Here is a 23,854-nt window from a genome sequence, read left to right as displayed (position 1 = left end):
TAAATGAATGTTCTACCTTCTTCCTTGCTTGCCTTGCCTCTCCCATCATGTGATTTCAATGTATCTAATTTAGTGGTCTTCCCAGAACCTTCCACATGGGATTAATCTATTTTCCATTCTCCCATTACTACATTTCTCCTTTAGAATAATAATTATTGTCAGGGTGCCTGGGTGGCTCAGTCAGTCAAGAGTCTGCCTTCAACTTAAGTCATAATCTTGGGCTTTTGGGGTCAAGTCCCCCATTAGGCTCCCTCCTCAGCAAAAAGTCTGCTTCTCCCTTTCCCTCTGCCCCTCCCGACCTCCTGTACAATCTCTCTCTCAAATAATTTTTTTTTAAAAAAGAATAATAATCATTGTCTACCTTGTATCAAGTTACATTTGGTGTATATTCATGTATCTCTCCCCTGTATCCCTTTAAATTGTCATTAGAATTGGTTTCTAAAATTTAACTTGGTTTCTAATATTGAAATCTAATGTAGTTAAAGCTTTCTGATGATTTCCTCAGACAGCAAAGGCAGCCTCTTCAGCCTGTTAGGCACACAATTCACAACCTGACCCCAGTCAGTTTTTTTTTTTTCCCAGCCTATGTTACATTTTACAACTTCTAACCCTCATTCCATATTTAGACAGGAGTTCTTTATATGTTACCTTTATGGATAATCATGTGTATCACATCTCACAGTAAAAATAATAAACAAATAGATAGATAGATAGATAGATAGATAGATAAACAACCTCCCTCCCCCACCCAAAAAAACCCACATTTTTTAAAAAAGGGACTCCTCGTCTAGTTCTAGACTCCAGCATAAATGAAACCTGGAGCCTTTCCCATGAGATGCTGACTCACTGTCAAACGTGGTGTTCCTTCTTTTATAACACTGGACGTCTGAAACTTGTGTGTGCGTAAACACATAGCAACATTTGTGGACTCAGAAATCATGTGGGAAAAAAAATGCTGTTTTCCATGAATGGTCAGTGTGGTAAAATGTATTACTGGTTTCATTTCTTCTACTCTCCCTGGTTTGCATTTCCACCACTGAAGATAAGGGTACTCCCTCCCGCACCCTGACGTCTGGCACAGCCCCATAGCTTGCTCTGACCAATGAGTTGGAACGGACAGCTTGTGAGCTTAGACGCCAGTCCTTAGCAGACATCACTGCTATTCACTCACCTCTGAACTTCTGTCATCACCTGACTCAGCATGTCCCGGCGGGTCTCCTGGCCCCAAGAAGACAGGGTGGGAGACACCTGCAACAGACGAGCCCTTATTGAAGCTTGGAGTCACCAGCCAAACCCAAACTAGAACTACGAAGCCCCAGGTGACCCGCTTATTTGTTTGTGAAGCCATTAGATTTTGTAGTAGTCACATAGCATTTTGACAAAAGCTAATAAACATGGTTACCTCGGTAATCTTGGGGTTTTTTTTTCTTTAAATACTTGCCATAATTTTAAGTTTATGAGCCGGTCCTTTGAAAGCCTGGACTTGCGATCTTAACGGGTAAGGTTTGTTTGTTTGTTTTCCTTTTCGAAAACTTCATCCCTGAGTCATCCTTGACAAGAGCAATCCATGAAACTACATTCAAAATCAGTTTTTAATCACTGTAGAGAGTTGTTTATTCCTGAACAAAGTTTGTCTCTCCGATGTTCTCCCCTTGGAATGAGTTCTCTCCTAGGAGATGCCTGAATCCCTTGTCTAAATAGACTTCTGGCAGGCTGTAGTCCCTGAATTTAAATTTAAATTCTTCCTCCACTGGCTCAAATCACACAATACAGATAACATTTGTTGTCCAGTTTCTGGTCCTCACTTAGTTCTTTTATATGACGAGTTTATTTTCCCAAAATGTCTGCAACAATATTTCCAGTTCTACATACTCTTATCGACCCTTGTCCCTCTCCCATCAAGAGATATAAGCTATAGCCCAGCCTCCAGAACCCGGACAGAACTTTGTGACCGCCTTGCCAAATAGAATGAAACAGAATGTCTGACTTCCATAAGAGGTAATACACTTTCTGCCTGCATCTCTCTCTATCTCTCTCTCTCTCTCTCTCTCTTTCTCTCTCTCTCTCAGAGCCCAGTCACCATGTCACATGTCAGCCTACATGCTGGCATTCCAGCCAACAGTCCCGGCTAAGGGACCAGCTGACAGCCAGCATCAGCCATCATACATGTGAGTGAGTGAGTCTTTAAATGATGCCAGTCCCCAGTATCTGCTTTCATCAACTTCTCAACCAGCAGAGCTTGTATCTGCCCTTCTACTTGACTGGGGGCCAGGGGCACCCATGTCTGTGTCAGCCTCAGACTCCAATGAAGAGTAGCCCTGGGCTCAAGGAAATGCAGGGAAAGTAAAAAGAGAACAAAAGAAGCTTCCCCTCCCTCATCTGGCTCCTGCCTTCTGCCGCCCTTCATCCTTGGAAGCTCTCCCCACTTTTACCAGCTCATTGCAAACAGTAGGTTTCCCAAAGGTTTATCCTATTTGTTCTCTTGGTTCCTGAACTCTCCATTTTCCTCTGACTTCTGTGGATTTCTCAGCATTCATTTTAATGCAAAGAGACCGCAGCTCGTGCTCATTCACAATCTGGGCAATAGATACATGTTAAAAGAAAAAAAAAAAAAACACAGATAAAAGAAACATCCATTTATCCATTAAAGAGTTTACACTTTGGATACCTATTCAGAGTTGGTCAATTTTCCAAATATTGCCTTGGCAAGATAAACCTAGTCAGTGTGCACACAGATAGATTCCCAGGGCTGTCTTTGTAGTCCTGGTTTAAGCGGGGTCCCTGATTGGGAGAACTACTATCTCTTGGTCACTGATAGAACTTCAGATGTACAGTTGGTTCCACCCAAGTTTACATTTCTGAAGTCCAACTCTATTTAAATAGACCCCTTTCAGTGGAGTTTGATACACAAACCAAACCCCACCTTAGATAAACCAGTGAAAAATGCATCAAACAGTTACATATTTCAAATGTTCTCCTACTTCATTGGGAATCAACTCCTAGTGACGCTGACTCAAGCTCCCCAGTACTGCCCTAGTTTCTAGCTTTTCTTCTGTGTCTCCACGTCTACTTTCTTGGCAACTTTGTGGAGGAGAGCTTTACCGTCTTCCAGAATATATCTCGCCTCATGATGCAAAATCTGTCTCGTCTGAATCAGAAAAGAGTTTCTTCTGATTTTCTCCGCACGAGCTGCAGTCCCTTTATACCCTAACTTCCTCTGGCTGTGTTTACTGCTGTGGTCCTACCATGACCCAGAGTCGAGCCTCACAGATGAAACCTGACAACCCAGACCACACCATTTATGATGGCTATGGGGCCCCTTTGATTCTTTACGTATTTAAGAAACTTTATCCCTGTAGTTTGGGGAGAAAAAAAAGTAAACACCTGACTGATATTCATGGTTAGCATGTGGGTTGGGGAGAGTCTAAAATGATTCTTAAAATAATTGATCAATGTTCTGGAGTAAAAGGATTAGAAGTTTAAAAAAAAAAAAAAAAAAGATCAAGTCTACAGAGGCTAGCAGAATCAGATTCATTCATCCGTACAGATGGGAGAAATTTGTGTGACCATCTGTTCCCACTCCCTTATTTTGCAGATAAGGAAAGCAAGGCTAAAGAAAGTGGCTGAAGTCATGCAGTAGTCACCAAAAGTCAGAGCATGGTGTGATCTGGCCCAGTGTGTCTCTTCTTGGGATAGCAGTCCTGGTTGCCCACCTCAGGGTGGCTGGCATCTCTGTTTGCTCCACTAACAAAATGGGAGCCCAGGTGCAGGGTGACCTGTCTGGCCACAGACACAGAAGTTTTGAGGGACGTCTGGTAGAGCACAGAAATACATCTTGGGCTCCACGAGAAACCTTAAAATAGCTCCCATGTGGCAGCCCCGCTTGGATGGCTTTGCAAAGACAGTCACTGAGCCAACAACCCAGAGGAAGTTTTCAGTTCAAGGTTGAAGAAGCTTTCAGCCCAAAGTCAAGGGGCTGGAACCTCAGTAACATTCTAATAATCCAGAAAGGTATGCAGCCCTGCAGGTACTGAGGACTGCTTAAGGGGAAGTGTTGTCAAAGTTAAAAACAAAGGATTCTCTTTCATTTAAAGCTCTTGTTTCTGATTCATTCTGGGTGGTGAGGAATATATCTTTAGGTGGGAGAGTGATTGACACGCAATTGTGGATGCCTGGCAACCGTCTTCCGGCTTGCACCTGCCTATCAGAGGATAGTGTGTGGCAAAACTGAGAAGTGGAAAGAAAAATAAGCAAGGGAAATTTCTTGAATCCCAAGGTGACCAAAGTAGTAATTAATATCTCCACATACTGGTCACTGAGTAACGACTTTTCAAAATAAATGCAGTAATTCACTAGCTATTAGCTTGGTAATTCACAGGGCATGTGGCCGGACAAAGTGCTTTTATTTTCCCCTAATGCCATGCCATATGAAAGCAGGCATTTAACACATGCCTTTTACCACCCCAGAGATATCTTTTAGGAGTTAGGAGTTGAAGTAATATCAGTCAGAAATAAAGAAGCATTCTATCTCCTTATACAAAGATCTGCAGAATCGTTATAAGAATTGGTCTTCTTCGGGCACCTGGGTGGCTCAGTGGGTTGAGTCACTGCCTTCGGCTCGGGTCATGATCTCAGGGTCCTGGGATCGAGTCCCGCATCGGGCTCTCTGCTCAGCGGGGGGCCTGCTTCCTCCCCTTTCTCTCTCTCTGCCTGCCTCTGTGCCTACTTGTGATCTCTCTCTGTCAAATAAATAAATAAAATCTTTAAAAAAAAAAAAAAAAGAATTGGTCTTCTTATTCTTAAAAAAAAAAAAAAGAATTCCAAGATCTGTTAATGGTCAGATAAAATGTACAAGGATATTTTTTCCCATTTTAACAGAGACTATAACTTTTCAAAAAAGAAATATAAGCAGATGATAAACATATATAAAAATGTTCAATCTAAGTAATGACCCAAAATGCAAATTAAAAGAGAAACAACTAAATCAGCACAGATTAAAAAAGAAGACAATGCCTAATGCTGATAAGGGTACAGTGAAGTGGGCAATTCTCTTTTGATGATAGAAGTGTAAATTAATTTACTCTTTCTGGGGGAAAAAAAATAACAATATTCATCAAGAGCCTGAAACTGCTTATAGCCTTTAAACCAATGATCCTATTTATAATTCTCTTGCCTGAAGAAATCATTTTAATACAGACAAAGCTTTATACAAAATGTTGCTTATGCCAGCACATTTATAATATCTGAAAAGTCAAAACCAACTTATAGATCTATGTATGGTAAGATTTAAAGAATAATTAATAAAATCTATAAAATACCTACACATAGACATACAAGAACAAATTTTTAATACTAGAGAAACAATTTTCATATCTGGATGATGAGGTTCTCCAAATTCTATAACACTCATCACAAAATAAAATCCTAAAAATGGATGATTTTTTTTAAATCAATAAAAGTTACCAACCAAATCACTTTACAAAGGTTTAGAGTTTTATTCCACTACGATAACCTCTTCAGTTAAAATGAGATCAAATGCATCAAAGTCTCTTGTTACAAAGTAGCTCCCTCAGTTCCCAGACCCTGAAAAGGGTTCTAGTCAACCACATGGAAATTTAATTCTGAACCCAGTATTTGTGATGTGTACCTGCTACTCAGCCTCTCTAGTTAACCAAGCCAGACACCCCAGAGTCAAAAGCCCTGCACCACTGTATCTCTTCATCGCCTCATTTGGACTTCTTTACTTATTTCCTGCCAGATCCCCAGTTATCACTGGCTTCGCTGTCTTCACTGAAAATATTACCATCACTCCTGTAAATCTTCCACTTCACTGGAAGCCTCTATCTAACGGCGCTAACTGGCCTCATTCTATTACTTGACTACTCTCTTCTTTTCCTATCTGTTGGAATTAAATCCCTTTTGATAGACAGCCCATAACATGCATGGAGATTTCCCACTTCTAGTACACTTCAGCATGTACTCTGAGGCATGGGAACTCCATCGCTTGGTAACAGTTTACTAATTTGTATATATATATTTAAAAATATAGTTGGCAATGCCAAGAGGCATATGTAGGGATGTTACACTTGCCAACTTCTCTGAAGAATTCCTGTGGAAATAATGAAGGAAAGTTTCCTTCCTTCTCAAACGTCACTGATCATGCTTGGCAAGACTCCCACATGTCACTGGGTATCAGCACAGCCCATAGAGAAGGCCCTGAAGAACAAGGCCAGAGAAAGCCAACTCTGAAGCAATGCAATTCATGACTCTTCCTAAATATCTCTGTATAATGAATCCTAATGGGGAACAATTAGCAGCCAGGCCTATGACATCAGCTTTCTATGATTTGAGACTGATTATTTTAGGCAGGTGTTTTGGAGTGTACCATAGCCAAATTTCATGTGATAATAAGCAAGTCATGAAGGGATTCTACCATCGTGGAAAGTGAAGTAACCTTACCCCCAGGTGGAACTTACTCACTTATTCATGGAAGAAAAGTGACCTGATTAAAGAAGAAACTGGTTTTACGAATTCTTTTTTTTAGCACAGCCATTCAAAACAAATTTCCCCAAAGCACCAATACTTTTTAAAACCATTGAAGGCTTAGAGCGCTTGACAAAAATACAGTGCATTGCACAGCAAAATAATCTCTTTTCCAGAGACTGGACTGGATGTCTATCATTATTTTTGATGGTTTGAAAAGACATTCAGCCTTAAGAGTTAAGTACCCTCTCTCCTCCTTCCTTCAGTGTCATTTGTCACAAATTGGGAACTTGCTTCAAAATGACTGCAGGTTTTTCAGAATATCTTGTGCCCTGCCTTCCTGATCACCAACTTAAACAGCCCTCTCCTGTTAATTTCCCCGAATGTTTTGAAGTCACAGGTTTTTCTTTACAGACCCTATTCATATTCGCACAGGGAAATGTTTTTCTAAGGGAAGCTGCAAAGAAGAAAGTGTTTCCATTATTGACTCAGGCTGCAGTATGAAAAAAAAAAAAAGAGAGAGAGAGAAAGAAAAAGGAAAAGAAATCAGAGCAACAAAAGACCAACTGAACCAAGAGGGAAACCAAAGACCGAAAACGTCCCCAGGATGATGGAAAGATGAAATAGTCCTAAGAGCAGCAGACCTTTGAATAAACACTAGGGATCTGGAGGAAAGTTAATTAGAATGAAAATAAAATTTTTATGAGAAAATGGGAGAGAGAAGAGATTTGAAAAGGGCATGCAAATAAAATTTTTTTTAAAAGCCAGAATATTCACGTTAAAAACAGGGATTGAATAAAAAGTAGCAAACAACGGAGAAGGGCCAGGCTCACCTTCACCAGGGTTTCATCATCAGAGCCAGCTTTTAAGATTGGAGAAACCATAGATCTCTGTCTAATCCCTGTTATCTCTTGCCTCGTGTAACCATCTCCGAAAATCTAGTATCTGTCATTAAATCAATGTTAGGCCTGTGACTGTATATCCGTGGTCATCTTTCGGAAAGTCAGTGACCTAAGGAGACAGCTGCCTGGGAGGCAGTCCTCTGTGGAAACACAGACACAAGAGGGTGTATGTGAATCACTGCCCATGGCTTCGATTTTCTGTGTAGCAAAATAAGCACAATTTGGATATGTCTCTCCGTGATATTAATTAAACAAACTTGTAAGCAAGTACGATGGGCATGGCCTAGGCCAGGAATGCAAAGTGATAGACAAATACCTCTGTTTCCAAGTAATGTACAATTTAATGGGGAGGGAAGAATAAACAACACAGAGCAATAGGTACTATGAGGGAGGAAAATAGAAAACATCTCAGAAGTTCAAAAAAGAGAGAGATTAATTCCTTCTAAGGGTCTTAGAAAAGCTTCTTGAACTGGATATTGTTTGACTGGGGGGGAAGGGGAGTTAACCAAACAGAAGGAAATCAAGTATTTGAAAAGAAAGGTATTTTGAGCAGAGAGAAACATGAGTCAAAGCACAGAGTTGAGAAATCTTAAGCTGTGTCCATGAAGAACACCTGAGCCAGGTTGACTAAAGCACAGGGCATATGGGAGAATAGAGCTTGGGTCTTCCATTCTTTAACAAGGCTAGATGGAGAGAGGTCAATAGGAGAGTTTCTAGAGCCATTCTGCTTGGATTCCAATCTGTTCTCCACCACATCCTTGCTGTGGGATCTGGGGCAAGCAAGTGAATTTTCTTGGCCTCCATTTCCTGTCTGTGAAATGGGAATTATCTGGACATGTATTTCATAGAGTTGTCATGGGAAACAGGGGCCTTCCTTAGAAAAGTCCATGGCATATGATGAGCACTCAATGAATATGAGTTTTTAGCACTGCATACATAGGAAGGCCATAAGGAAATTTATCTACCTACATCAAACTAGCATATCTAGAGAGCCTGCATACATAGGAAGGCCATAAGGAAAATTATCTACCTACATCAAACTAGCTTCTTTAACTTAAACATGGATATCTTGGGCCATTGGAAGTGGGAGAGCAGTTGTTAAAGACTAACAGGTAGCTGCATAGTATTCCATTGTGTATATATACTATGCAGCCATCAAAAGAAATGAAATCTTGCCATTTGCAACGACATGGATGGAACTAGAGCGTATCATGCTTAGCGAAATAAGTCAAGCGGAGAAAGACAACTATTATATGATCTCCCTGATATGAGGAAGTGGTGATGCAACATGGGGGGTTTAGGGGGTAGGAGAAGAATAAATGAAACAAGATGGGATTGGGAGGGAGACAAACCATAAGTGACTCTTAATCTCACAAAACAAACTGAGGGTTGCTGGGGGGAGGGGCATTGGGAGAAGAGGGGTGGGATTATGGACATTGGGGAGGGTATGTGCTTTGGTAAGTGCTGTGAAGTGTGTAAACCTGGCAATTCACAGATCTCTACCCCAGGGGATAAAAATATATTATATGATTATAAAAAATAAAAAAATTTAAAAAAAATTTTTTAAAAGACTAACAGGTAAGTAATGGGATATTCTTGCATTCCTGATCTTACAATGTGCATAGGAAAAACAGCTTCTCCGAGAATTCCGTTCATATACAAGCATAAGGGCTCCTTGTCCTTGCTCAGCCTGTCCGTGAGACAAGGCAAGTCAAAGAACGGCTAGTTTTGTAGAAAATGGTTTAAAGTTGGGCATTCTTTTTCTGTGGTTTTTTTTTTTTTCTTTCTTTTTTTTTGCTTTCCTCCTTAGCCAGAAACTCTGGCATCTGTGAAGGTCCAATGTGCCCTGACTCAAAGATCCATTTACGGGGGAGGGTAAAGTTTTCCTGAACCGTCTTAGGGTCCCTGGCTGGGTCTGAAAATTAAACTGGAAAAGACAGATGAACAGGAGAAAGGCATATATACTTAGTTGACATGATTCACATTCATGAGAGCCTTCATAAGGAAATGAAGACCTGAAGAGACAGTTAAACCTGAGGGGTTTTTTTGGCTAAGTTTGACAGAGAGTAGACAGTCATATAGATAGGTACGATAGAGAATGTGAGGTAGGTGTAGTGAACTGGAGGAAACTTAGCCAGGTTTATTTATTCAAATTCTTCTTGGTGTCCCTCTGTCTTGGAGATAAGGATGCTCCTTTCTTCCAGGCATAGAGTAGGCACCTCTCACATGAGGGTTTATGACCCACTTCAGGAGGAAATGGTGGCTTCTGCCATTTTCTAAAACTCCTTCAGCTTAATAATATTCAATGTGCTAAGGTGCTCTATTTGGGGGATCATGTGTCCTGTATCCTATCACACCCCACTTCTAAGCACAGTTCCACCATGTAACTCTATTTCCACGAAGAAATCCAAATCAGCACCAGTTTCTACCTGTGTCTACACAGAGAGTAAAAACAAGATTTTGGTAAATTTATTTTCCTTCCTCTCTCAGCAGATTCATATTCTCTTCTTCTCAACTATTAAGTGAGAAAAGGGCAGACTACAGTTAAACAAAAAAGCAGAGTCAAGTCTTAATTTAAATATAAATAAATGTGAACCTTAGAATCATGTATAGTACTAATCCTTTCTAGAATATGTGACTAATGGTAATCTCTGGCCATATCTAAGGAATATGTGCTTAGCCAGACACTAAAATAACTTGGCTCAGAAGAACTCTCGTACTTTCTTCTTCCCTGCCATGAATGATTAGCTGTGCCATGAACTGTGACCTCCTCTAGCAGAAAATAGGTTTAGAGAATGTGAGAATGCTCATCGAGAAGGGAAAGGAAGAGGGAATAAACCTCTTTTTGAGAATGAATCACTATCACTAATTAAGACAGCGATGTTGACTTGCAAAGCCAAACGTTTACAAATTAATGAACTATTTTCCACTCATAGGGATCCTTCAGTAGTTGCCTCTCCACGCCCCCCGACCCCATCTTCCCCTACTCTCTCCTCCTCACCCCTTGTCTCCCTCCCCCTGTCCCCTTTCTCTCCCTCTAGGCCTAAGATATGAGAACTACTTCTATGTTTGGCTCCATTTCCCATTTTTGTACAAATCTCTAGACAAATAAAGACACAAGTTTCATTTTTCTCACTTTCTAGGAAGGCTAAAATGCACATAGTACAGAGGAAACCTAGTTAGCATTCTTAGTATAGGATTCTATATCCCCTTACCAATTATAATTGCATTGTCTGCCTGGAAATTCTATTTTAGACACCAAAATGAATAGATGCCTAGGAATACTTTATTGTTCCTATCCTTATTTATGGCTTACTTTCTCTCCGGTGAAGCCTTCGTTTATTTACTGAATTATGGAACAGAGAATTTGGTCAATCCTGGGCTTGAAAATGTAGAACACAGTCTACTGAATAATGTTCTAGTAATTGATCAAATTGAATTCCAAGTTACTTCTTGTCCATACCTAGTTCACATTTTCTGACTATTTTCCAACTGAGCATTGAGAGGATATTGCCAGCATTGGCTAAGTAACACTGTGCTTCTCCTATTTCTATAGAGGCACTGGAAGCCTTTCAAAGAAACTTTCATCTATTAACTCTCACAATGGTTCAGTGAGACACGGTGACATTCATGTCTTTGAAATGATAACAAAAAAGTCAGCTCTAAAAATCTCCTGATTAGGAAAACAATACCCTAAATCTATCACGAGGAACTAATGTGGTTTTCTGTGCTAATTCAACTTTGAAATTCCATTTTCTTTATATTACTAGAATTGTTTCTGTTCTTAAACAAAGGTTCGTTTCTGCCACTAATTGTCTTTATAACTTTGGGCAAGACATGTAATTTCGCTGCATCTGAGATCTCTTATCTATAAAGTAGATGAGGATTTCTAGCTAAAAACGGAAGTTTGATACACCTCAAAAATGACAGAAGATTATAAAAGGTACGAACCCATAAAAACAGAGAATAGAAGATGAAATGACCACAGGCAAGACACGTCCACAGTGATACAGAAGATGAAAAGCAGATAGAGGAGTGGCAATTGTCTGCAGAGAAGCAAGAAGGCAACCAAACTGGCTGTAGAGGAGAAAGTCTGGGGATGCCTGGGTAGCTCCATCAGTTAAGTGTCTGACTCTTGATTTCAGCTCAGGTCATGATTGCAGCATAGTGAGATCGAGCCTCACATACAGGCTCCACACTGAGCATGGAGCCTGCTTAAGATACTCTCTCTACTTCTTGCTCTGCCCCTCCCCTGCCTGCTCTCTCTCTAAAATAAAGGGTAGTTTCCATAGAATGTTTGAGAAATAAATTTTAAATATTCTCTCCACAGAATAAGATAAAAACATGAGCAACATAGGGAGAAAAAGTCAGAAAAATCATGAATCAATCAGATGAGACCCACCATTGCTCCACCCACAGATTCATGGATTTACTTAGGTACAAATCCACTCTGCACATCTGTATATTAATTTTTTTCCATGGCTATTTTCCAGTCATGAAGCACATCTGCCAAGTGGTAGTGATAATTTAGGAAAGAAAATTCTGTGCCTTGAGCCACAACTGCATAATCTGCAAATAAACTACACATGACACCAGAAGCCAAATATGTTGTTTCCATTCCTTTTCCTGATTCCTACCTCCTTTAAGCTTCATCAAAAAATAATTAAGAACTACATCTTTACCTTATCCATTCAATCTAACTCATTTTGGGGAGTTAGCCTCAAACCAACATTTCATTCCTATTTAATTGCCACTATAAATGTGAAAAAGAAGGTCAACAGGAAAAAGATAAAGTCATAAAATCACAGTTTCCCTAAACGGTATAATTTCTGTCCAGATTTGTCAATTCTTTATCATTCCTTTATATGCTGTGTGGTCTGTGTATTTCTAGACCTATTTGTCCTTTCTGCATCTCAGCGCTACCTGCACTCTCGGAACCTGCTTTAAATACCTTTTAGCTAATTGGTTACTCCTAGCTGCGTTACTTATGATCCCACAAAGAATATGATGGTGGAAAAAAAGCAAAAATAGTAAAATTTTTAGGGGCACCTGGGTGGCTCAGTGTGTTAACCCTCTGCCTTCAGCTCAGGTCACGATCTCAGGGATCTGGGATCCAGCCCCACATTAGGCTCTCTGCTCAGCAGGGAGCCTGCTTCCCCCACCTCTCTCTACCTGCCTCTCTGCCTACTTGTGATCTCTTTCTTTGTCAAATAAATAAATAAAATCTTAAAAAAAAAAAAAGTAAAATTTTTAAATTGTTGAGATTCAGAGAATTCCATTATTCTGAATGGAACATATTGTAATCAACTTCTATAAAATAGAACCTCAGCCACGCCTTTTTCACACAGAGATCGAGTCCTTTCAGAGACCATGTATAGATTTATATATATTTAACATAAGCTACAGTTAAGTACATCCATATTTAACCAGATGAAAATTGGTAAAAAATGATCAAGAACTGCCTTAAAATGTGCTTTTTTTTTTTTTTTTTTTTTTTTTTTTTTAAATAAAGAGCTGTTCAAAAGAGAGAGAAAGAGAGACCCATAAAAACAGTTAACAGTTGTGTTCCCAACCCCGAGGTATTTCTTTTACTTTAAGGATGTAACCGTCAGGTCATATTTAGCACCAGCTAGCAGCATTGCTTTTTCTTTCCCCCCTTCACCTGCTATGTTTTGCAGTTATTGGGTAATTCAAGAGCCACCTGGTATCCATAGCAGAAATAGATAAAATGTTAAGAAAGAAAAAAACACACTTTCACCAGGGAGAGTTTAGAACTGGGGGCTGATTTTAACAGTTATTTCTCCTGCATTCATTATCACCATGATTATCAAAAGTAAGCTCTCTCAAAGCATTTAATAGAGTTCCTGCTGAATATATCATTTAAATAAACTTGACCCCTTTTACCGTCAAGGCAAAATCTCGGAGTAGCTGATACAAGCAACAATTGAAAAATGCCACCAAAACTCATTCTTATCTTGAATGGACAAAGTATATCAAATGAAAGCATGCCAAACTTATATAAAGACCACACGTAGAAAGGTTGTGGATAGAGAATGCCCTCAATCCTTTCACTCCTCAAAACAGCACCTTACCTCTCCGAAACCCAAACCACAACCAAGCTGACCTTGGCCAATAGCGCCATCTAGTGGTTGCTATAAAAGTTGGCCCCTCCAATCATTTCTTCCTCAGCTCACAGTGATCATGTTCATTACATGTAACTCTGTTCACTTTACTTCGAGTAATTTTCATTTGGGGAACAAGAATTTTTTTTATAATTTTCAAAATAGTTATTGGATTGTGTTTTGTTTTCCACCAAAGTAAGACACTAATAAGCATTAAAAAGTTGTAACATAGATATACAAATGAAAATCAAACATAAACCCACCATGCAAAATAGCCACTAATGGGTTTCCACATTAAGATGGAAGATTTAATACAGCACATAATTTCCTTTCTTTATCCAACCCCATTCAATTACAATAAAGGGATTTTTTTTTAAAGACATAAATCAACCAGGATGGGAGTTACTGGAGAAACACAGTTTTAGAAGATGAAAACAGATCATGAAGATAAATTGGCTTCCAGACCCAAGGCAGGAGAATTTGAAGTCAACAGTGGGGAAAGCTAATCAGCACCCTAATTTACACTGTAAATTCCAACTACTTCTAGAACTATGAGTGAGCAGTGGAGACAGAGAAATTAAAATAAGGAAAAAAATGTATTACAGTTGTTTAAGTTGCAGTTAGACCCTTTTCCCCACAGCATGCTCCTAGATGACTGGTTTTTCCCAATACCAGCAGCATCCTAGAGTTTCATCTTGAATGAGTCAAACCGGATTTCAGACAACTGAGGAACCATGTACCACATATAAAGGGTAATTAAGGTACCAAATGCATTTAAAATGTTTTGTTCTAAGTGCTAAAACCTTCAGCCCTTGGCCCTACTTTTCCACAACCCTGGGAGCCAGACCTCCATTTCCCCAGCAGGAATCAAGCTGGGAAAACTCCAGGTAACCTCAGAGAACAAGGTAACAAGGACATAAGCATCAAATCACCCTACAGTGAGGCTCAAAGGTCCACACAGTCGATAAGAGCTTTAGGCTCACTTTTAATTTCTAGCAGACAACCAAAGATCAATCAACGTTTGAAGAAATCGGTTAACAAGAAAGATAAAGACAAAAACTGGGAAAAAATAACTTTAAAAAAGGCTTAGAGAAAAAAAGCTTAAAAACAATCTATAGTTACTATCCCCAGAGCATTAAGAGGAGATATTACATCCATGAAGTATGGTGCTAATAAGAAAGCTCTTAGAAATTAAAAAGTAACAACAGAATTATTTTTTAAATCAATAGGATGTATGAAAGATACACTTGAGAAAATCATGAAGAAAGTACAGAGATGGAAAGATGAATGATAAAGAGATGGAAAATAGAAAAGAAAAAAGTTAAAAAATTGAGTAACATATAAGTAAAGTAGCATCGAATATTAAGATAATCTGCATAAGTGCTCCAGAGAGAAAAAACAGAGGGAAGGATATCATAAATTAAATCATTCAAGAAAATTCCCCAGGACAAATAGACCTAAGTTTCTAGCTTGAAAGGAGTTATAAAGTGCTCAACACAACAGATCAAAATAGACCTACACCTAAGGCACATCACTGTAAAATTTCAAAACACTGAGGACACAGAAAGGATCTAAATGCCTCCTGGAATTAAAAAATAAAATAAAATAAACAAAAAAAAGAAACAGGTCACAAGACACCTGTGTGGCTCAGCTGGTTGATCATCTGACTCCTGGTCTGAGCTCAGGTCATAGTCTCAAGGTTATGAGATCAAGCCCCGCCTGGGACTATACATTCAGTGGGGCGTTTGCTTGAGATTCTCTCCCTCTTCCTCTTCCCTTCTCCCACCCACATGCACTCACTCTCTCTCAAATAAATAAAAAGTTTTTTAATTTAAAAAAAGGGTTACATACCAAAAAAAAAAAAAAAAAGGCATCAGAACAGCTTCTGACTTACCAGAAACATTGGAATATAAAAGAAAATGGAACAATATCTTCAAAATTCTGAAGGACAAAGACTTGTAACATAGGACTCTATGCTTGTTGGGTGGAACATTTAATAAAGAAGTATAGAGATACATATCTCAAATTTATCTATCATCTATCCCTTCTCTGGAAATCACTGGTAGTTGTGTTCTACCAAAATGAGGAAGTAAACTAAGAAAAGAGAAACTAAGAAAGAGAAATACATAAAACGTAAAAAATAATGTTCCAACCTAAAAGAATGATGAAGACACTCTCCAAAGTGATAAGGAAGCAAGAACCCCAGGAAAACCATTGAGCCACAAGGATAGAGGCAAACTGGTTTATATTAAAACATATTAGAAAGTGTGTGACTAAGAATAGCATAAGTGGGGCTCCTGGGTGGCTCAGTTGACTAAGTATCTGCCTGTCTCCCTCTTCCTCTGCCTGCCGCTCCCCCCAACTTGTGCTCTCCCAATCTTTCCGACAAATAAATAAAAATAAAATCTTCAGAAAAAAAAGAAAGAAAAAGAAAAGAACAGCATAAGATCCCATGTCAGTAGGCATCTGTCCCTCCAGAGGGAACAGGCAGACATAATTAAGATCAACCAAACCAACATTTTATTAATGTTATCTACAATAATGATGGCATACATTTGGGACTCAAAGATGAAACTCCAAGAAATATTTCTAACAAGATTTACCAAAATCCTGACATCACTTTTTCACTAAATATCTTGAGAAGAACCTTTTGGTCCTTAGAGACAATAATACTAATTAAATATGAACCCATTTCATTCATGTGTGTGTGTTAAGGCATACACACATATAAATGGTGGCAAATGTATAGAATTTCTCTAGAAAGATACATGAGAAATCTATAATATTTGTTGTTTCTGGGGAAGGTAACTTAGTGGAGATAGAAAGGTATATGGGAGACTCACCTTTCACTATTTACTTTTTGTCTTTTTTGATTTCTATGACACAGGCATACACTGAGTAAAACAAAATGTTTCCTCTCCAAAATGAGAAGAAGAAGAGCATTTAGGTGCATTATCTGCTACTCTCATGTCCCATCAAGCTCTTACAGTTTCATGTACTCACACATACACATTTATTTTTTTTTTAATTTTATTTATTTGTCAGAGAGAGAGAGAGCGCACGAGCACAGGCAGGGGGAGCAGCAGGCAGAGGGAGATGCAGGCTCCCCGCCGAGCAGGAAGCCCGATGTGGGACTCGATCCCAGGACCCTGGGATCATGACCTGAGCCAAAGGCAGACGCTTAACCCACTGAGCCACCCAGGTGTCCCTACACATTTATTTTTAATGATTTCCCTCTTTCCACTTGCGATTCCTTCCCCCCCCCCAACAATCCTAGAGAGGGAAAAAAAATCTCTCTTTTTATTTCATTTGTGAAGCAAAAAAAAAAAAAATTATCCTCATTATGGATGATCAGTCTAAGAGTACTGCTAATGATATTTCCATATCAAGGAAGAGTAAATCGGTAAGTTCTAAAGGGAAATTAACCATAATAGTCATTGCCATCAGTTTCTGAAAACTTTGCCTCAAAGGCTCAGATCATTCAGATTTTTAAAATAATTTTCATGTATCTCCTCTTTTCCTCTAATTAAGACTACTTTACTTTAAGCACCAGCTTTAAAGATTAAGCAACTATTTCTTATTCAATTTGTTTTCAGATGTCTTTAATTACTGTCCTGCTGCCTGGCTTCCCCATTTACAACAGGCAGGCTCCTGATTCCAGCTGCATCAAGCTTGGTACACAGGCAAGGCTGTCTTAGAACAAGCAGGAGCTGGGGACCTGCCCCAGCAAGGACGTAACTAAAGGAGAACCCAAAAACAATCTTTAGGAACAAATAGCAATTAGCAGGTGGACATGGCATATTAGACCTGGAAATAAGGATAACCAAGATGTCCAGGTGTAGCCGATAGCCAAAAGGTTCCACGATGAGCAGCAAACAAATGGCGCCACGGGCCAGTGGGAAGAAGCTTCAGAAGACTGGCAAGGGCAGCTGATGGAGAACTAAGGCAGGATAGAAAGCATAGGAGGGCCAGATAGGGATCATATCAGTAACTGGGATGCAAGATAGGAGCTACATCACTGGGGGAAGAGCCAGTAACATGCTGCAGTTAGGTCAAAATCTGGTCCTAAGTCAACAGACTCCTGAAATGTAACTCCTTGAAGTCTCCTTAAGCAAAAGGACTTTTAGAAGAACCCAACTTGGCAACCTAATTTAGGAAGAAAATTAAATGTTGGGAAGAGATTTAAATGTTAGAATTAAATTGCTTAATCTAAGAACTTGCAGTAAAAACTGTAGACAGTGGTCAAGGACACCAGGCGGGGTGTCAGCAGCCTAGGGACACAGTCATCATTTATATGCCCCATGATACCAAAAAGAGTGCTCTACATTCCAACCTTTCAAAGTCACCTTTGTAAACATAAACTTTACAAATTAGAAATATTTCTTATTTAGGAAGTGTTTACCCTTTTGCCATCTGCAATGAATTATATCTTAAAGCATTGTTTGGATAACTACATTGGAATGGTTGACTCTGGGTTGATCCTGAAGGTCCTACAATAAACTAGACAGGCCGGTACACAAGTGCACACACACACACACACACACACACACACACAACATCCCACTCAAAGTGCCATGAGCACACTGCCATTGATACACACCAGTTGTTCCCATTTCGCCAGCATGCTGCCCATAAATGCAGCCCTGTGGGATTTCAAAGCTTCCATGAGAGATCTTAAAAGTTTTATTCTCAATACTCCTTTACCTGAATCCATTTATTAGTAGTTTCAAAACATGATGAGAACTTCAGTTAGATCTTATAAATACATCTTTCATCGACATTTCATCTAATCATGATAAACCCAGTGGAATCAATTCAAAGTTATTCCATAAAGGACTAGAGAAGAGAATTCTCTGGCCAATGTGTGTTCTTAATAGTGCAGGAAGCATATGGGTGAGAGAATCTCAGGCATTCTCAAGGTAATAAACTCATGCAAAGGAACAAGAATCAATTAAAGCAAATCTGCCATGGATGTTGGACTTGACAAATCACCTCTCAGCTTTGCAACAGGTAGGGCCTCAGGTTAGCTTTCGATCGAGGCGCTGAAGGAAACGTCTTCAAAATCACTCCTTATGTCATTACCCTCCAGAGAGGCTTGTTTATCAGAAAGGCACCTTGGGTTTCTAAAACAAGAGAAGGACATATGTTCTATGATTCCAGGGACTACAGGAGTCCCAGGCACCAGCAGATTAGAGTGAACTGTTCACCTACTTCAGCTCATTAAATTCAACAGAGGTGCTATCTACACAGCAGGGTAACGACGCTCATAAATCTGCAGTTGGCTGTGGATCTACCACACTCAACACGTTCACGCACAGAGCCTCTCCACAAACTGTCTTACCAAAAAGCACAGTGTCATGGCCACTGTGTTATGTCTAAGCACCATTTAGACAAGAGTGTTTCTCCCAAACTGTCTTCAGCACACTTCCTTCACACCTAGAAAGCATGGACAGTTCATCAAACCTGTCTCACACACAGAATTTTCACATGTTGAGAGAATATATTTTCTGAGGGGAAAATGCTATTCAGTTTTATAGAATTTGACAGGCCAAATTTAGAAAAAATAATTTTTCATGTTCTGATATATCCAGTGAGAAATAGTCAGTATGGTTGCCCTCCCCACGCATTCCCCCCCGACCCCCTCCACACACACACCACCCACCCCGTGTAAGTCCTATCCACCTCCTTGGTCCATGCAAAATTCAAGATATCTCTCTCCTTTCCTAGGTCCAATGGTTCTTATTATCACTAACAAACACTGAGCATATGCTGTTCCATCTTACTTTTTATTTCTTTTAAGACTTTATTTATATACTTATTGAGAGAGTGTGTGTGAGTGTGTGAGCTGGGGGAGGGGCAGCAGGAGAAGGAGAAAGAATCCCAAGCAGATTCTGCAATGAGCACATGATGCTTGACTCGGTGTTTGATCCGATAACCCTGAGATCATGGTTATGATCTGAATCCACTCCATGGTTATGAGCTGAAACCAAGAGTCAGACACTAAACCCACTGAGCCACCCAGGCACCAGCCCCCACCTCCTCAGATTTTTCTTTAAAAACCAAGTTTCAGGGGCACCTAGGTAGTTCAGTCAGTTAGGTGTCTGCCTTCAGCTCAGGGTCATGATCCCAGGGGCCTGGGATCAAGCCCCACATTGGGTTCCTTACTCAACAAGGAGTCTGCCTCTCCCTCTCCTTTTGTGGCTCCCTCTGCTTGTGTGCTCTGTGTGTCAAATAAATAAATAAAATATTTTTAAAATTAAAAAAATAAAAAGCAAGTCTCATATATTCATTGCTCATATATAAGCTATATACATGTTATGCACACAGCATAACCCATTGTGCAGAGTAAGCACATAGGTCCTTGCTGACAGGGGCATACTGTTACCAACTTAAACTAAAAAGCAATTTCCTTGAAATAATTGCAGTAGTATTTATGTCAGTGTTTATTTTCACTGGGTTGCTCAGATGCTGCCTAGGCAGGGGGATTTGAAAGTGACCAGAAGACCTTGCCTGGATCAAAATATCTCCCTCTGGTTGCTGGTTTTCTCTTTTTCAGTCTGAATTTTCCCACTAAATGAGTTAAAATACAAGAATAAGGGCATAATTCGCACAAATCTCAAATAACAAATGTATTTTATTTCCTTGCATATAAGCAAGCCATGCATCCAGCCTCTCTCACTCAGTAGAAGCACCCGAACGCTACAAGAAGGAAGAAGGTTCCCTGGGAAGAGATCTTTGGTGAGGATCAGCCAGAGGCCGGGAATACAGGAGTTGGGATACCTTTGCTTCCTGGTCTGCCCAGGCCGGTCTCCGTGAGGTCTTGGGTTTCAACGGAGGCCCACTGGTCTCTGGAAGTAACTGAAAAGAATTATTCTAAGAGCTGGAACTGGAACTCACTCCTTCAGATGCCTGATTCAGTACCTTTTTTTTTTTCTTTTCTGGCCAAGGTCTTAAAATAATGCGATTATTGTTCTCAAATTGTCTCCTCTCAATTACGTTTGCCCCCCCCACACACACACACCCCATATGAAGCCTATTGATGACGGCGGCAATCACTGGTCATTCTTTCCATGACATGGAAAAACCATGGTAAAACCAGGACCATGGTAAAATCAAAATTAGCAGCTCCCTATTATGCTTACTAGCCTTCTCAGCTAACAAAGAAAATTACATGCAACCATTTCATGTTCTGAAGAGCAAGTTCTTGACATTTGTGAGGGATGAAACCTTCACCACCTGCCAAACTCATTTTTACAATTTTTTACTCCGACTGATTCACTTCCTCTTCTCTTCCTCCCTAGTGCCAACAATTGGGTTTCTTTTTAGATCTACTTTCACAATTGCTTCCTGAGTGTGTCTACATATATAACAAGTCACGAGATGTGGTCGTGGGAGGCTGAGCAAGGCAGCTTCACCAGCTAAAGGATTTTCCTCAGCATACTTCTGTCCCACGGCTCCCAACCGTCCCTTGGTACACGATAACATCAGAGAGATGAGGCTTTAGAATGGGGGCCTCCGCGGCACAATTCTGGGTTGCCATTCACGTTAGATGTGCAACACAGCTGTCCCACTCTTGCTTTCTGCTGGCCGAAAATCACAAATGTCAATTTGTGAATTTCAGGCATCCACTCAATTTTTTTTTTTTAAGATTTTATTTATTTATTTGACAGACAGAGATCACAAGTAGGCAGAGAGGCAGGCAGAGAGAAAGAGAGGAGGAAGCAGGCTCTCCGCGGAGCAGACAGCATCCACTAAATTTTTAAAAAATGCAACTTATTTTAAACATTTTATTTAAAAATTTATTTTATTTAAAATTAACATTTAAACATTTTATTTAAAAATGGGTAGGGTTTTTCTCCTAGGCGAGTTTTGGTTCTGTCTGAAAGAAATCTGAATTCAGACTTAGGAGATCTTCTTTCTCACCATAATTTCATTTATTTCAATTACCCACGATCGAGCTCCATGCAAACTTTGATATCAAATTTGCGATGGAGAAAACAAAAGAAAATCATCTGGGATGGGGCCACATCTCTTGATCTAGTTTTGTCACCTATCTAAGGACAGGCAGGTTTTGATGGATCTGTTTACACATATCTAGTCACAGAACATAATGATCACATTATGCTAAGCTGATACTCTTCATCCTTACCACCGAGAACAGATACAGACCTCCCTGGCATTTATCACAGCCAGGTTTCTAAAAGGAGGATGAAAATGGAAAATTTTTTTGAACCAAGTTTAATCTCCCATTGTACCTAATTTCATGATTCAGAAATATTGCTTTTGGTAAATATGACTCCCAAAAAGGCTTTTAAGCACATATTAGGGGTTAATGCGGAAATGAGTTTAAAAATGCAGCTTTCAGAGTTCCCCACTGACCCAATGATTCACAGGAGAAACACCCTTTGCTTCAGGCAGAACAGGAAGTTACCATATAACACCTTGGTGATAGTTGATGCCTCCTCGCATGTGGTAAGCCATCTTTTAAAGTTTCTGCATCAAAATCTTTCACAGAAGCTCACGGAGAAAAAAATATATCCAGCTGTTCTTAAAATGCAAAATGCTTAACCGACAGCATGATTATCAGTTGAAGCCCACAGAACTCTTAGTTGTCAGGGGTTCTCAAGGGCACGTTTTGCAGCTTTGCAGAATTCTTACTCATTAAATGCTTGGTTCATAAATAAGGCTTGCATCTTTAGGAGGTGGGGTTTTAGCTCTTAAGTGCTTGTCATCCCATGGGCAACAGAAGAAGTTATGTTCTGAGAGTTGCTAATAGAAAACTAATTACAAAAGACAAGGAACCCCCCATTTAATCCTCTGAAGAAACAGAGCTAGATTTACTGGCAATGCCAAGTGGCATCTTGAAGTAATTAGATAATTCTATACAAACAAACAAACAAACCAAAACCTCTCTAAATGGGGGGGGGGGGGGAGGTGGGTGGACATAGGTACAAATAGGCTCTCTACACTGTTGAGAAAATCTCAGTTGACCTTTCCTTTGCCTGTGTAGCAATCACTTCTCTATACGCATACTTCTACAGACCATGATCCTTTAGGGATTTTCTCATCGGGTCCTATAAAAAAGATTCTGCCCGCATGAGCCAGAATTTAGTCCACTTGAGTTGTTTTGTTTCTTTATTTTTCAACTTTCTTTTTAAAAAATTTTAGGCTTACCGATAGTTACAAAAATAGTACAGAGTATTCCCATACACCCTTCATCCAGCTTTCCCTAACGTTAACATCTCAAACACTGGTACCGTTGTGAAAATGAAGAAATACTGGCACGAAGCTATTAACCAAACCACAGAAGTGACTTGTATTTCCTGTTTTCCTCTAGTGTTGTTTGTCTGGTCCAGGGTGCAATCTGAGACACCACAGTGCACGAAGTCGCCATGCCTCCTTAGTCTCCTCCACACAATGACAATTTCTCAGTCTTTCCTTGTTTTTCAGGAGCTTGACACTTTTTAAGGAGTGAACAGGCATTTTATAGAACATTTCTCAGTTTGGGCTGTCTGATGTTTTCTCAGGATTAGATTGAGGTTATGAGTTTTGGGGGGAAATACCACAGAGGTGAGGTGCCCTTTCCATAACCATCCCTGAGATGGTTTTGAGCAAGAAATAAAATGGTAAAAAGTTCTTATCCTCTAGCACAAAGTTGTAACATCTTACAAATAAGTGAAAAGTTGTTTAAATATGAAAAACAATTGTTAGCATGGAGTTCCAGATTCTAAACCTGGGTCTGTTTGCTTTAAAGCCTTTGCAAGTCTCTTAAGACAGAGATTTCAGGGGCGCCTGGGTGGCTCAGTGGGTTAAAGCCTCTGCCTTAGGCTCAGGTCATGATGCCAAGGTCCTGGGATCGAGGGGCTCTCTGCTCAGAGGGGAGCCTGCTTCCCTTCCTCTCTCTCTCTGCCTGCCTCTTTGCCTGCTTGTGATCTCTGTCTATCAAATAAATAAATAAAATCTTTAAAAAAAAAAAAAAGATTTCAACCCAAGGATTATAGCACGTCTACATGTTACAGTTATTGAAGTATTAAAAGGAAGTTGGCCTTAATGATAAAGGACTAATGCCTACACTTGATTAGCTGTCTCTATAAACTGGAGTAAAGTTAAGCATATCACCATATTTATAAAGAAATAAAAATTTTAAAAAAATAAAAATTAAAAAAAAAAAAGAGTATCACCATAATGGCAGCTGGGTGGCTCAGTCAGTTAAGCATAGGCCTTCAGCTCAGGTCATGATCTCAGGGTCCTGGGATCAGAGTCCCACACTGGGTTCCCTGCTCAACAGGAGTATGCTTCTCTCTCTCCCTCTGTCCCTCCCTTCCCCCTGCTCATGATCTCTCTCTC

At 39.8% G+C, this 23,854-nt stretch overlaps 1 protein-coding gene across 1 annotated transcript in view; it reads right to left on the bottom strand.

Moving 5' to 3' along the window:
• Positions 1 to 1,179: 1,179 nt before the first annotated feature.
• LOC116591218 overlaps positions 1,180 to 23,854 on the bottom strand; it is a 198,499-nt gene continuing 175,824 nt past the window's right edge. The window contains exon 4 of the transcript XR_004285879.1: positions 1,180 to 1,248. The gene's annotated coding sequence lies outside the window, so the exon portion shown is untranslated. The remainder of the gene's footprint in view (positions 1,249 to 23,854) is intronic.

The sequence above is a fragment of the Mustela erminea genome, chromosome 5, assembly GCF_009829155.1.
Source record: "Mustela erminea isolate mMusErm1 chromosome 5, mMusErm1.Pri, whole genome shotgun sequence".
Taxonomy (NCBI): Eukaryota; Metazoa; Chordata; class Mammalia; order Carnivora; family Mustelidae; genus Mustela; species Mustela erminea.
The sequence above is the reverse complement of the archived record's forward strand: the minus strand, read 5'-3'. Positions and strand labels throughout refer to the sequence as shown.